Source organism: Perognathus longimembris, chromosome 22 (assembly GCF_023159225.1).
Source record: "Perognathus longimembris pacificus isolate PPM17 chromosome 22, ASM2315922v1, whole genome shotgun sequence".
Classification (NCBI taxonomy): domain Eukaryota; kingdom Metazoa; phylum Chordata; class Mammalia; order Rodentia; family Heteromyidae; genus Perognathus; species Perognathus longimembris.
In genome coordinates this window covers 24,404,233-24,418,574 of record NC_063182.1, presented here as the reverse complement: position 1 = coordinate 24,418,574, position 14,342 = coordinate 24,404,233, and the positions used below count along the sequence as shown (strand labels likewise).

The 14,342-nt window shown below is 36.4% G+C and overlaps 1 protein-coding gene across 11 annotated transcripts in view; it reads left to right on the top strand.

Annotated features, from left to right (window-relative positions):
* The window catches only part of Mctp1 (multiple C2 and transmembrane domain containing 1), a 346,766-nt gene that overhangs the window by 240,194 nt on the left and 92,230 nt on the right, over window positions 1-14,342 (top strand). The window lies entirely within an intron of this gene.

The window sequence follows — 14,342 nt, the reverse complement described above, 5'->3', positions numbered from 1 at the left end:
TTCCCGCTCAAGGCTAGCACTCTGCCACTTGAGCCACAGCGCCGCTTCTGGCCGTTTTCTGTATATGTGGTGCTGGGGAATCGAACCTAGGGCCTCGTGTATCCGAGGCAGGCACTCTTGCCACTAGGCTATATCCCCAGCCCCCACTTCTTTTTTTTGACAAAATATTTTAAATATTTATTCAGAGGGTGAGAAAATTCCATGATTAAAAAATTAACCAAGCTGAGCACCAGTGACTCACACCTGTAATCCTAGATACTCAGGAGGCTGAGATCTGAGGCTCACAGCCAGCCAGGTCAGGAAAATCCGTGGGACTCTTATCACCAACTAAACACCAGAAAATAGAAAGTAGCACTGTGACTCAAATTGGTAGAGCCACTAGCCTTGAGTCATAAAGCTCAGGGAAAGGGCTTAGCTCCTGAGTTCAAGCCCCACAACTAACAGGAACAACCATACTTTCACAAGAATCTGAACAAATTTTATAATCATCTCACCTTAGAAGGATGGCACCATAATGACACTTTTCATCACCTGCTTCTATGGCTTGGCGTTTCCAGTTAGAATTAGCAATGATTGATGGTGATGTTTGATTTTGCTATTTCTCAGTAGCCTGGGGGAACGTTCCTGAACCCAGATGAGGAGCAATTACCTGAAGAAGTGTCACAAGCATAGTGTCATCTAAGAGCATTTTAAATATTTGCGATTGAGAAGCATTCATTGTCTCAGCCTAGTTCCCCCAGTGGGATGATGTAACATACCAGCTTGGAAGTATTTCACTTCGAGAAGACCCCTCTTGCCTGTTGATCACTCTATTCTATATCTAGACCATGGCAACCACTCATCTGCTTTCTATCTCCAGTGATTTGCCTTTTACATTGTATATAGATGGAATCATGTATTATGTCCTTTGTATCTGACTTCTTTTACTTAACACGATGATTCTGAATCCATGGCATAGAAGGTGTCAGTAGGATCTCCTTTTTTTAATCATTTCATAGTATTTCACTGTATGACTATGGCACATTTTGATGATCCATTCACCAGCTGATACACACTTTTTATTGTGTTCATTTGGTGGCATCATGAATAATATTCTGTGAACAATCATGTGCAAGTCTATGTAGGCATATATCTTCATTTCTCAACAGAAGTGGAATTGTTGCTTAATGTGGAAAGTTGACACGAAGCTTTTAAAGAAATGATTGGCATGTTTTCCTTTGATGCATTTCCACCAAAAGTACATAAGGGTTCCAATTTCTCCACATCATCACTAACATTTTAGTTTTTGGTTTTGGAGTTTTTCTAAATTATGTTTTTATTATCTTAAAGTAGTCAAACAAATGAGTTACCATTCAACAAATAACATTTAGTTCTGATTGTAGCCTCTTTTGTGTAGATGAAATGGTTGTCTCCTTATGGCTTAGTTTATGTTTCCCTGGTGACTAATGATACTGAGCTTTCTGTGTGTTTATTAAGCATGTTATGTACTTTGCTTGGTAAATGCTGTTTCTGTAATCTAGTGTAAATTCTTTATATATGATTAGGAATTACTTTCACCCAACGAATAAGAGACCTTTTTATTTACTTAAGGTTATATTTTGAAGCAGAACATTTTTAACTTTCATGAAGTCCAAATACATAAATTACACATAAATGCGTGTATGTATATATGTACACACACATTATATATACATATACATACCTAGAATGCTTTCAGTATTACGTCTGAACAAGAGCACACTATTTGTTCTAATGGGTTTATTTGTTAACTTTTGTATATAGTACTTTTTTTTTACTTTTAAAGGTAGATTAATTTATTCTATACTTCTCATTCCAACAAGCACAATGGGACATATCTCAAACTGCCCTACCGTTGGACTGGTCTAAAGCTTACTTTTTGGAATAATCACCTATGAATCTATTTTTCATCAGAAGCATATTAATTTAGAGAGAACTATAAAACTCTACTTGTGGCTAATTTAAGAGACTGAGCAAAGTTTCTGGGACCTGATGGCTCACATGTATGATCCTAGTTACTGGGAGGCTAAGATCTGAGAATCCTAGTTCAAAGCCAGCCCAGGCAGGAAAGACCATGAGACTTTTAGTTCCAGTTAACCAGCAAAAAGCTAGAAGTGGAGCTGTTATTCAAATGTTAGTGTGCCAACTTTGAGCAAAAAAATAGTCAAATGAGCAAGAACAGGAGGCCCTGAGTCCAAGACCCAGTAACAGAATATTAAAAAAAAAAAAAAAGATGAGCAAAGTCATCCTTTGCGTCACCTTTCTAATAATGGATATCAAATTAAATTACCAAGAGTTTGACCTCTATGACCTCTAAAGTATGACACCTAAACCCATACTTGACACCTACTTAAGATCCTCTTGTTTAAAGAAAAATGCACTGTTATTCTAGAAATTTATCATAGTAATACACTAATAGAAAAAGTCTAGAATTTTTATTTTAAAAATACTCAACGGAGAATAAAATGCTTGTTAACAGTCATGTATCAGCATCCTGTGGCCCAATAAAATATACCCATTCCCGATGGGTCATTTTTAGAAATGAGATTGTCACATGCAATCAAACACAACAACAAAAATGCTTGAAAGATAATCCATTCTAGCACCCCCCATGTCAGTCTAGGGAAATTTTCTGAAAATGAAATGGCCTTCTTTTAGAACTCTGGAATCCTAAACTACAAGACATTTCAGGAATTATTTTGGCTGAAAATGATATGAGAGACTTGTCTTTTTCATAATTTTTATTACAGTGGAAATGGGTTTTGTATTTCTAACAGTTTGACAAGAGCTAATTACAATGCGCTCATCTGTTTTGCGGACTAATTTGAGCCATCGGGTATCAACACCACAGACACGCAGCAGCACTGCAAACGATACGCATGCTTCCCTTGCTCCAAGAATTTGTACTTGCTATAAAAGAAAACAGATTTGGACAGCCCTGAAAAAAGTTGGGTTGGGTTGGGTTTGAAGAAAACATTTCAGAATTACATTAGAGCTGGCCTACAAGTGAACTAAAAATACCTGCTCATCTCAGTGGTCTTGGCCGTGGGCCTTTCCTTTTACTGTAAAAGTCAGGCTGTTTGAACAGTTGGAGTTCAGCTTGCTTGCTGTCTAAACTAGTGTTCTCTGATAAATTCTGTTACCATTGAAACACAAGCCCTGCTACATTTAAGAGAATGTTTAGAGGTGTGGAAAATAGCCAGGAGAAATATATACTTAGTGCTCAAACCTTTAGGCTTCCTGCGCAGTAATGAGACCACTTAGATCTGTTAAGAAATGGGAGAAAGACATTCATCAGTAAACATTACACAGCAAGGGTAAAAGATGGAATGGAGTAAAGAAGGCTGTTAAAATCAGCTTAAGATGATTATTTGAATTGCAAAGAGAAATGTTCAGACATAGCTAGAGCTGCTAAACATAACTCTTGAAGTTTTTCCAGAACAGAGGGATTGGGGGAATGAGACCAGTGAAGGAGAAAATTAGAAAATTATAAGACAGAATGGGAGATGAAGCTTCAGAAGCTGGTAGGGTAGCTGAAATATATGATATTATTAGGTCTTAAATCTATTTATGAGGGCGAAAGTTTTAAAACACTCTGCGTTTGGCGGTTTCCCTTTTAAGATTGAAATGAAGATGTTAAATCTGGACAAAGACTAATCAACAGTAATTACAAGGTTATATCTTGGAGGATTAAAAAGAAAGACCAGAACTCATAAGTTCAGGAAGGATATTCGTGATATGTTATATAAATCTGAATGAGATAATTGGTGTGGAAATGACTCAGAATGGAGCCAAACACCCACACACTGGGCAGAGGGTACCCTTGGCACATTAGGAATCACCCAAACTGATTATATGCTTTAGCAAAGGCATTCTTATTCAGCGAGTTAGAATGGAGACTACAAAGTCTGCAGGTCTAATTTTTTAAGTAACTTGTATCACAGACTTCACTAACATGTGTTTGGCTTGCTAGATGGCTGAGTATCCTATTTTCTGGCACAGAATACAGAACAGAGGGAGTTCCCCTCCATGAGCAACTGAAGTGCCAGCTGTTGCCCTAAATATTGTACCTGTTCATGATGGATATAGGTTTAAAGCCAAATTTGAAACTTAGGAAAATTCTAACATTTGTACATCCACAAACATCGGCGTAAAATTTCTGTATACCTATGTACATACACAAGGAAGCAAATTGACCGAGAACCTATTTCAAAAACAGTGACAGTAACAGATTTATTACTTTAAATGTTGAAAAGACTACTTGGTACATCCTTATAGCACTTCAACTATCCTAGAAAATAGATAGAAATAGTAATTTAAATGAAAAGATCCCTAAACAAACAATTACATTTAATAGACTCATTGTGTTTACTAGTAGCTTAAGAATTTGGAAGGCAAGAAGGAATGTCAGAACATTGCATAATGACTTGAATATCATGAAAAAAGACAATGACTTTTTCATTGGCACTGGAGCATAAAGGGACAATTAACAATCACTAAAAATTATTGAGGAACTACAACATAGAAATACTTAAGAATCAGTTAAGGTGATAAAACTCATTGAAGCTTATCATTCTGTAAGACTCCATTTTCTCCAGGGTCCAGCTGTTTCTGGAAGGACCCCTGACTACCTCACTAGAATATAAAAAGCACATTTCATGCTTTTACTATTTCTAGCTAAGAAATAAAAAAAGTTCTAGTTCTCAATTTATTTTAAGTTTTAGACTGATCCTTCATATGAACCCTCTTTTCATGGGCCAAGCATATTATTTCCCCACTAGATGCCCACATGCGATCATGAAAAACAACACACATGTGTTGATCTGGATTCAGGAGACTAATTTTGCATGCAGCCTGGTTTTGACTAACCCAAATTTCTGTTAATAGTAAAACTATTGAAATTAAAACACCAGGGGCTGGGAATATGGCCTAGTGGTAAAGTACTTGCCTCGTATACATGAAGCCTTGGGTTCGTTTCCTCAGCACCACATATATAGAAAAAAGCCGGAGTGGCGCTGTGGCTCAAGTGGTAGAGTGCTAGCCTTGAGCAAAAAGAAGCCAGGGACAGTGCTCAGGCCCTGAGTTCAAGCCCCAGGACTGGCAAAAATCCAAACCAAAACAATAAAACACCAGCACTCTTTGATACCCACAGCAAACATTACAAACCAGGAGTTAAAGGGCTAATTTCTAATGAAAGAGACCCCCTAGGAACTCTCTATAAGCATTTGTCACTTTTATTTGATATCCTAACTTTGACTAACATTAATTGCACAAACCTATCAGTTACTCATGTATAGTTGATGTGATGCTCACGTTGGACATATGCTGGCTTTACATTTTGAAGTTTTCAGTTGTTCTCATAGCAGAAGGAGACCCTTTCATCTCTGACTTTGATAAAAATAGTACAAGATACCAGAACAACTTGTAGGCTGAAAAGAAATATAAATAAATAAATAACTTTCCAGATCTTTGGACTGGCAGGTTCTATGGATATAGTGTGTGTTATCACTGAGATTGCTTTGGTTTGTTTTATCGTGGAGCTCCCTCAGTAGGTATTTCCATAGACTTGTAGGAAGCATGTCTTCAAATGAGTCCTATCTTGTTGTCACAGTTGCTGCTTTCATAGACAGAGTCAAGCTATGCTTTTCAAAAAAAAAGTCTTTACTACATCAAGACACAAAAAAAACCTCTATTTACCTTGATATCTAGTCGAAAGCAGTCAAAAAAGGAGCCGTTTTCATTCTAATGGTGAAGAGAAAGGGATTTCTCGACATGGGCCTCTTTTGAACACACCAAGGTTTTCTTCTGAGCCATGTAGCGTGACTACAGGGAACAGCAAAACCAAGTGGGGAGATTCTGTGGGCCCAGAGAAATCACCAAATCCCTGCTACTCTTCAAGTTAGAGAATTGTCACAAACAAATACAAAACAACAACAACAAAAAAAACCCTATCTTCCAAAAGCAATACATCACGTTAACTCGGCCTATTCTCTATCCCTTGATGCATGGAGACAGTGAAAGAAGCTTCAGTGGAACCAACTAGGATAAAGAAAATCCTCAACACAGGTGGTGGTACTATCTGGCTACTTCAATTAAGGCAAAAACTCACCCCCACTTCCCAGCAGGTTCGGTTTTGAAGACTTGGATGATGTAGTGGAGACGTGTCTTTAAGGAGAAGGAGCGCAGGATTTCACCTCCAGTTTTTCCTTAGGCATGGTTGGAAGAAGAATTAAATATAGGTAGAGAGATCATCTAGTGCAAATGCTTATGGGTGTGTGCAATGTTTTTCTCTGCTACTGATCTCTTCTCAATCCCTAAATCAAGCTATCCTCTTGGAATATAGCTAGTCTTATGTATATATACAGAGGTTTCATCTCTAAATTAGTTATCATAATAATTATAATAACTGTTCTATTGTATTTCTGGAAAACTAGCAGTATTTCTCAACAGGGAGTGCTGTTAACATTTTGGGCAGGAAAGTTTCTCACAGGTTAAGACTGTATAACCCCTCTGTATATCAATCTGACAATAAAGAAATGAAAAAACTACCATTTTCATAATGATACAGACTGGGACGCACCATCTAAATGCTGGTATAGTGGCTATCTTTTTTCCACCCTAATCACTGTGGTTGCTCAAAAGTCTCTACTTGTTTCCAAATGTGCCCTGGGGTAAGAAGTGGCAGCAAAGCACCTCATGAAAAGGAACCCTCCTTTTTTCCCTCCCTCCTGCCTTCCCTCCTTCCCTTCCCCTCTTTCTGTCTCCCTCCCACCCATTTTTAGTTCCAGTGCCAAGAAGGATCAAAGAAGGCAACTGATGGGTTCATACATTGCCTCCATTGGATTATTTTCCCCACTGGATTTCTTCAATCACATTTTTGCCAAAAGTTTTATCTCCTTTCCTACTCTTATTAAAAAGAAAACCCAAATGTTTTAGGTCTCACTCCATGTTCATTCCCTAGTTTTCTTGTTTGAGCTAGTCTTATTGGGAGAGGCGAAATCATTTCCTTTTTAGTATCCATTACCATAGCTACTTTTTATATATTGCTAAGGACCTTGAAGGTCTTTTTCATTTTACATCGTTGCCTTAAAAATATACACCCTCTGTATTTATCTTTCTAAATTGAAACTTCTCTTATGTCAGGGGAAAGTCTCATACAAAATGTTCTTTTTAGACCAAAAAAAGTCATTTGGGGTTAATTCTTGTAAGCATACATGCCCCTTTGACACATTTCCTTCCTCCGTTTTGCCTGAACTAGATATTATTGAAGGATGAAACAAACAGAGAAACGCTAGGGGGTGAAGACTGGGTGAAAAATGGGTTAATACTATGAAGGCCTGAGTGTAACCGTGTGTTAAGTTCAAGAAATTTTTTTAAAAAATGAATTGAAATTAGGGAGGCAAAAGATTTTCTAAAAGGACCCTGAAATAATTAATTGTTTTGTAGGAGATGGCCTTTCCATGTAGGCAGCAAATTTTTTCTTCACTTCTTTCTGAAGAGACAGTCAAATAGAGAATCTCATCTCTTAATTAGAAAGAAAAATACTCATCAAACACATCTCATCACTGGAGAGCTAATGATCCACAGCTGTTAGTCTGAAAGGGCAGGCTTTTTTTCCTGAACAGTAGGAAGTGTTAATCATTTTGGATGAGATTTCTTTTTAAAATATACTGTAGTTTGCAAAAGAATAGGATATTCAATATCCCAACTTAAATGATTTTTTTGAAGTGGGCTCCCCCTGGGATGGTGTCACGTGCGCCCCGGATGATCACTGAACGCAGGCATCTTCCAGAGCGCTTCAATGAGCGCCGCACTTCATGGCTTGATGAGAATGACGGGGTCTTGTCTGGGCCTTTAAACCCCCTAAGCTCAAAGAAATAAAAATCATGTATATCTTGTATTTCCGAAGAAACGGCATTGCTATAAAATCTTAATATTTTAAAGCACTCACTGGACTTTTAGTTAATTTGCCTTATTTAAGATGAATGAAAGTCTTATATCGCCTTCACTTCGGTTCTGAGTAAGACAAAGAGTTTTGTTTGTTTAAAATTCATTTGAAAAACTAGAGTACTTCTTGTCCAGAAAAATGTAATTGGCTCATGGCCATTACATCTCCTGGCTAACCTCTTCTAAACATTTTGGACAGAACAAAACTCTCCTTAATAGAGACCTTGTGAATAGCCAACTTTTGATTATTCGAACCATACAACCCAGTAAGAGAAAGGAAGAATGACATGGACTCCACAAACCTCACTCCCACCATTAGTGTTTGACCTCTTTGCCATTCTAAACCTTTATCACAGCACCTAAAAAGTATCTTTCTCTTCCATTATGTTAGTGCAAACGTAGGCATCTCACAGCAAAGGAAATAATAGACGAAATAGAGACATAGAAAATTTACAATACAATCCAAATACAGATACCGAACATCTAATATCATTTTCTAAATAATTGATACCTTCAAAGCACCAAAAGGCACTATGAATTTTTCATCCCAGAGGCAGTGGACTTTTGTTCCGAAAGCACTGGGTTGCCTATCAGAAGATTCTGCTATGCAGTAGCAGGCAGCTTTTGACAAATCTCAAGCTCCTGTGCCTTTGTTTCCTCATTTGCAAAACTGAAGTCATCTTGGGGTGACAGTGTCCAAGAAATATTCTACTCATGACCTCACGTATGAAATTGTAACCCCCTTTTACAACTCCTTAATAATAACAATAAAATCTTAGATTAAAATTTTTAAATGAAGTATTCTAATCCATCTTCCGCAGTCTCTCTTGAGACTTTTTCCCTATTTAGTCTATACAATGACATAAAATACTCGTTAGAAGAAATTGTATTACTTTTAAGTAAGTTAATCATTTAAAAAATTCAGAGTATTTATTATTAAAATTTTAAATTATTTTAATATCTGACCCCAATAGATACTTAAGTACTACACATTTGTGATGTTGGTACTCATATTATGGACAAGACAATAGTGATTTAGATTAACTGTATTTGGATTTACAAATATAAAGGCTATGGACAGAAATTTATATTCACAAATTTGCTATTTCAAAGCAAGCTTTTCTTTTGTAAGTAGGGGCATGAGATTGTTAATAATTGTTAACATTTAAAATCTACTGTTTTTATTTAGCATTCTCAAAATCTGCAGTGTATGCTCATGCCACTTAGTAGTAATAATGATTTTCTGTAAATTTTGCCTGTTTCCATTTACTGCAACCCCCTGTTTAACATAACTTTCACCTTTCAAGTAAGCACCTCTGTTTTCAGCAATCCAGATGCCACTGAAGAGCGTAGCCTGCCTTCTGTAACGGTTAATATCCAGTTATCATAGTGGCTTACTTTAGAGCATTCGTTTATGACGTCTTCACAATTTTTTAGAAAAAAAATTAATAAGTAAATATTATATTGACAATATGCTTACATAATACTTTGTGATAAATCACTTTTACATGCATTAAATGAATAGCAAACTTGTGATAGCCCTTTGAGAAAGAAAAATGAAGAATGAGATGGTCTCCACAAAGTACATTTCCACCACTAGGTTTTGTTTTGTTTTGTAGTATTAGGATTTGAACTGAGAGAATCGGACTTACTACGCAAGTTTTCTGTCATTTGAGCCATTTCCCCATAATTTTTTTCTCATAATACATGTTGGCCATAATATTTTGTTTTAGGTTTCTCCCCATAGCCATCTATAAAGTAGGCCAGTATTAAAAATACAATATAAGCGTTATTTTTTTAAAAAACTAAAATAACCTAATAACCAGCGTGCTTAGGTTCTATGATGATCAAATCCATATCTTTCCATAGCACATTATCATCTTGGACAGAAAATGATACAGTTAGCTTTTGCTTTATAACAAACTGCTCCAGAATTAATATCTTAAAACAACTAACATGATTTTGTTGGTCAGCCATCTGGAGCAAGTTGAACGGGGCATTTCTTCCGTGGGATCCCATATGCTTCTCTTCAGGTGGGTGGCTTGGCTTCTGGATCCTCTCTGAGTTATCATTGAGGTGGAGGTGACTGTGTCATAAGATTTTCAAACATCTGTGTTTATCATATTTGCTACTCTGCTCTTGACTAAAAGAAGTAATATATCTAACCCCAGTGTCAATGTGGGAGGGTCTCTCAGATGCCATGATACAGGGAGACATGAATGCCCCAAATGAAATATAAAAGCACTGAAAATGACCCGTCTTTCACCCATCCTTTCCTGATCTTCTTCTCATGGCTCCACATCGCTCTTACTCTAGAAACAGTCATTAACTCACAGATTTGGGGGTAGTGTAGAAAAGACACCAAGCTGCAAGAAGGGTCAAAAATGGTATGTAAATTAAGCCAACATATTCCTGCCTGCTGAGCACCTTATAGTGACAAGCATTTGATTCATTTCATCTCAGTCCACAAGTAGTATTGTTCTTACTCTAGCAGAGGATAAAACGAAGAAATCCAGTCACTTGCCCAAGGCCACATAGCAAGTGGCTGGGGAGACTGACGTGAACACCTATGCTTTTCCCACTATACTTGTCGACAACAGTTTCTTAAGAGATCCACTAGCCATGGTTGACAGACGAAAGCCAGTTGAAAGAGAGCTTCAGGATAATGCATACAACCCTCAGTATCCTCTTCTAATGACACAAGTTTTATGTGCTTCCTATCATTTCACTAATGTCCCATGAATACAGAAAGGATGAGAGACTGATGGAGTTGAATGGAATGAAGTACGGTATAACTTTGTGAAAGCCCTTATCACCTGATGCAATGTTGAAAACATTGCATGCCATTATGTCTCCCTGTTTTCTCCCAGACCTTAGTGCAGGTGGATCCCAGAGACGACGAAGGCATCGTTGTAGATAGTTTAAGCTTTGCAGCTCCCACTCCCCAGCTAACAAAACTCACAGTCATCACTATAATGAATAACTACTTTAATGAATTACATAATGAATGATTACTTTTTTTTCAAAAGTAATTCTGAGCAATCTGAATCCAGCAAACATTGTGTCCTAATTTCGAGCATCTCCTAGTGCACAGCACTGTTAAAAATGTATGTTTGTGATCTTTCTTTTAAAGTTTTTTGTTATTTTTGAGTGTTAAAATATATGAACATAAATTCTGTAAGTAATAGAGCTTATTTTATTCAATAGAACTTACTCAAAGCTCTGTTGATCCTTCCTTGCTCTTCCTTTTCCTTTTTTCCTTCCTTCAGCTTCCTTTTTCTTCCTTCTTTGGTACTTTCAACTGTGGGAGTTCAATTATACAAGTAATAGGAGATTGTTTTCCCATTGTTAAATTCCCCCCAAAGTTGATGTGATTTCTTCCATTGGCTATCTTTCCTGTGTTTTTACTGAAATATTTTCTGGGGACCATGTAGATGGTGTATATGAAGACACAGGTATACATGAGAAATGTTGTGTTGGTTCTGAGTCCTATATTGTGAAAGAGCCTTTGGGATGTTGATTTGGATATAGTGAGAAGATGGCCAAATTCCCAGAAATCTGCTGCTTGAAGCAACTAGTAATGTCAAAGAGATATGATAATGCCTTGTTTACTTAGAGGCTTATTAGCTAGAAAGTGTTTTCTATGTGGTACCAGGGCTATAACAAACAGCAAGGCAAGGGCATAATAAGTTTATTTTGGGTAGCACCAAGATTCTAACACCAATTAGTTGACATCACAGGGAGACTATATCTTTTCAATAAGTTAAAGATTATTACACTTCGTCATCTTTAGCAGTGGGATCATCTGAGTCCTTCCTATCAGACCAGAACACAAGAAAATGGCTGGACGTTGGGAGGCTCACACCTGTAATCCTAGCTATTCAAATGACTGAGATCCTATAGTTGGGATTTGAAGCAGCCTAGGCAGGAAAGTCTGTGGGACTCCTATCACCACTAACTTATAAAAAAAAAGTCAGAAGCAAAAGTAAAACTGTGGCTCAAATAGTAGAGTGCTATCCTTGAATAAAAGAAGCTTGGGGACAGTGACAAGCATGCGTGCGTACACACACACACACACACACACACACACACACACACACACATACACCAAGTAAATGCAAGTATATGAGAAGACCAAAAGGATCAGACCATAATGCATAAAACAATTCATGACTATATGGCCAAGATAAAAAGAGAATCTAATCTGAAAGCAGTGCATAAAGAAGACTTATTTGTTAGGAGAAATTCTCTCACTGCATCTCAGATCATAATTCCACATACAGTTTCCTGAAGTCAGGTATTTCCCTTTTTCTTTTCCTTTCTTTTTATTTTTCTTGAGTGGCTCTAATATAAATAATGAGTAGACTTCTATCTAATGATTTGGGAATCCAATATTTATTCCACTGGACAGTAAATTTATTGATTACTTAATATACCCCCAACTACTGTTCTAAGCTCTAGATATAAAACAAGAAAGAAGTCTTTATACTTGAGCTTGCATTTTAGTCATTGATTAAAATAAATTCATTACAAATAAATGTGTAAAGAATTTATATGGACTCATTCCTATATGTTTTGATGTTACCAAATTTACCTTAATTCATTTTCTGAAAAAGTATGTTTTTATTTTTCATTTTTTATTGTAAAGGTGATGTACAGAGGATTTACAGTTACCTAAGTCAGGTAATGAGTATATTTGCTTTTGAACAGTGTCACCTGCTCCCTCATTTTCTTCCAGTTCTGAATACGTATCCTTATTAAAATATATGTTAATGATATAATCATCAGTAATTTATGTAATTGTTATATAAAATTCAAAATTAAGGAAAGTATTTGCTTTTTTACATATTGCAATAATTAGAACTTTTTTTCAGGAACTTGAATCAGTTGTTTCTTTGTATTTCTGTTCAAAATTCATTTCTTGGTTTAGTAAACCATTATTTATTCTCTTCGGTATCCATTTAGAATGGTGAGTATCAGAAAACACAGTAAAATTCCCATTTCTCAAATTTTCATGTTCAAAAATCAAATGGTCATGAATGGTAATGTCATGAAGCCATTTTCATAGAGTAGGGATGTTAAAGGTGATCAAGTTTGTAGACCTTAGTCTATCTAGGAAAACACTGAGGCCAGGAGACTTCCTAAAGCCCATTCTTGTGTCCCTTAGTCAAAGGGTCTCTCTGACTCTCCACAGTGTAATTATCTCTGCTACTTGAGTAGACTTTGGGCGTGACTGAGGTTTCCTAAGATGGTAGATTTCCAACATTGCTATGCCTGACATATTTATCCTTAGGCTCCTACTCTCCTGACCTGTCAAGATACTTATGTTCTCCTATGTTGCTGCCAGAAATTCCCAGTTAAGCTACCGTTCATCTAAATCTTAGTGGGCTGATGACTTTCCAGATTTTAATATTAGAAGTTGAAGATCCTAGTCCATAATTAACTTGCAATAACATTGGCATCATAATACAGTTTGGGGTTTTTTGTTTTATTCTCTTCACTACCTTACTGGCTACTGGAAATAATATAGCAATATAGTGAAACTACATTTAACTATTTAGTTACCAAAACTATGGAGTGATACTTCCGTTGTTTCCATCTTATAGAGGAAGCAATTAAAGATAGGATATTGTAGAAGGTGACTATTAGAGTCACGTGGAGAATCCAGATCTTCTAATCCACTTGACTTAATATTATCTTAATTGGATAGCAGAAGCCACAGGCCCAGTATTAAGCCTGGTGTGGGGGGGTACATTTTACATCTTAAGTTCTATTGGTTTACAGTATAAATGCTTTTAGAATGGTTCCATCTGCCACCCTGTGCTCCCAGACTGTCATTTGTATTTTACCATACAAATAGTTTATATACTTAGTGGAATAAATGATGCTCAAAATTAATACAAATAGGCATTTAAATTTTTTCATTGACAAAATTATGCTTTGTGTTTTATAGTTGCTTGATTTCTATGTAATACTTGATATAAAATAGACTTTTTTATACTTGTTGGTGGCTGAGTTGTTTTATCTTTTTGTCTTCATAATGTGAAATCGTTGGGCTCTCTGCTGTAGACTGAGCATTTTTGTCTGCCTATGACAGTATGTTTCATTGTGTTATCCAAGAGAGATTGAAGGAGAAAGTCCTTGATGTAAAATAGTGGTTTACTCTTTTTCATTAAGGCAAATAGACCAGACTATTCAGACAATGCAAAGGAAGCACATTTTGTTGCTTTAAAAAAAATTATCTAACCTAACAATAATTGCACTGGAGGAGAAAAATTAAAACTACCTTTTTGACAATGTAATGATAGCAGGGTTTGCTTCCTTTATAGAGATTAAACAAAGTCAAAAAGTTTCCAGGGGTCCGTTGTGCTTTTAGA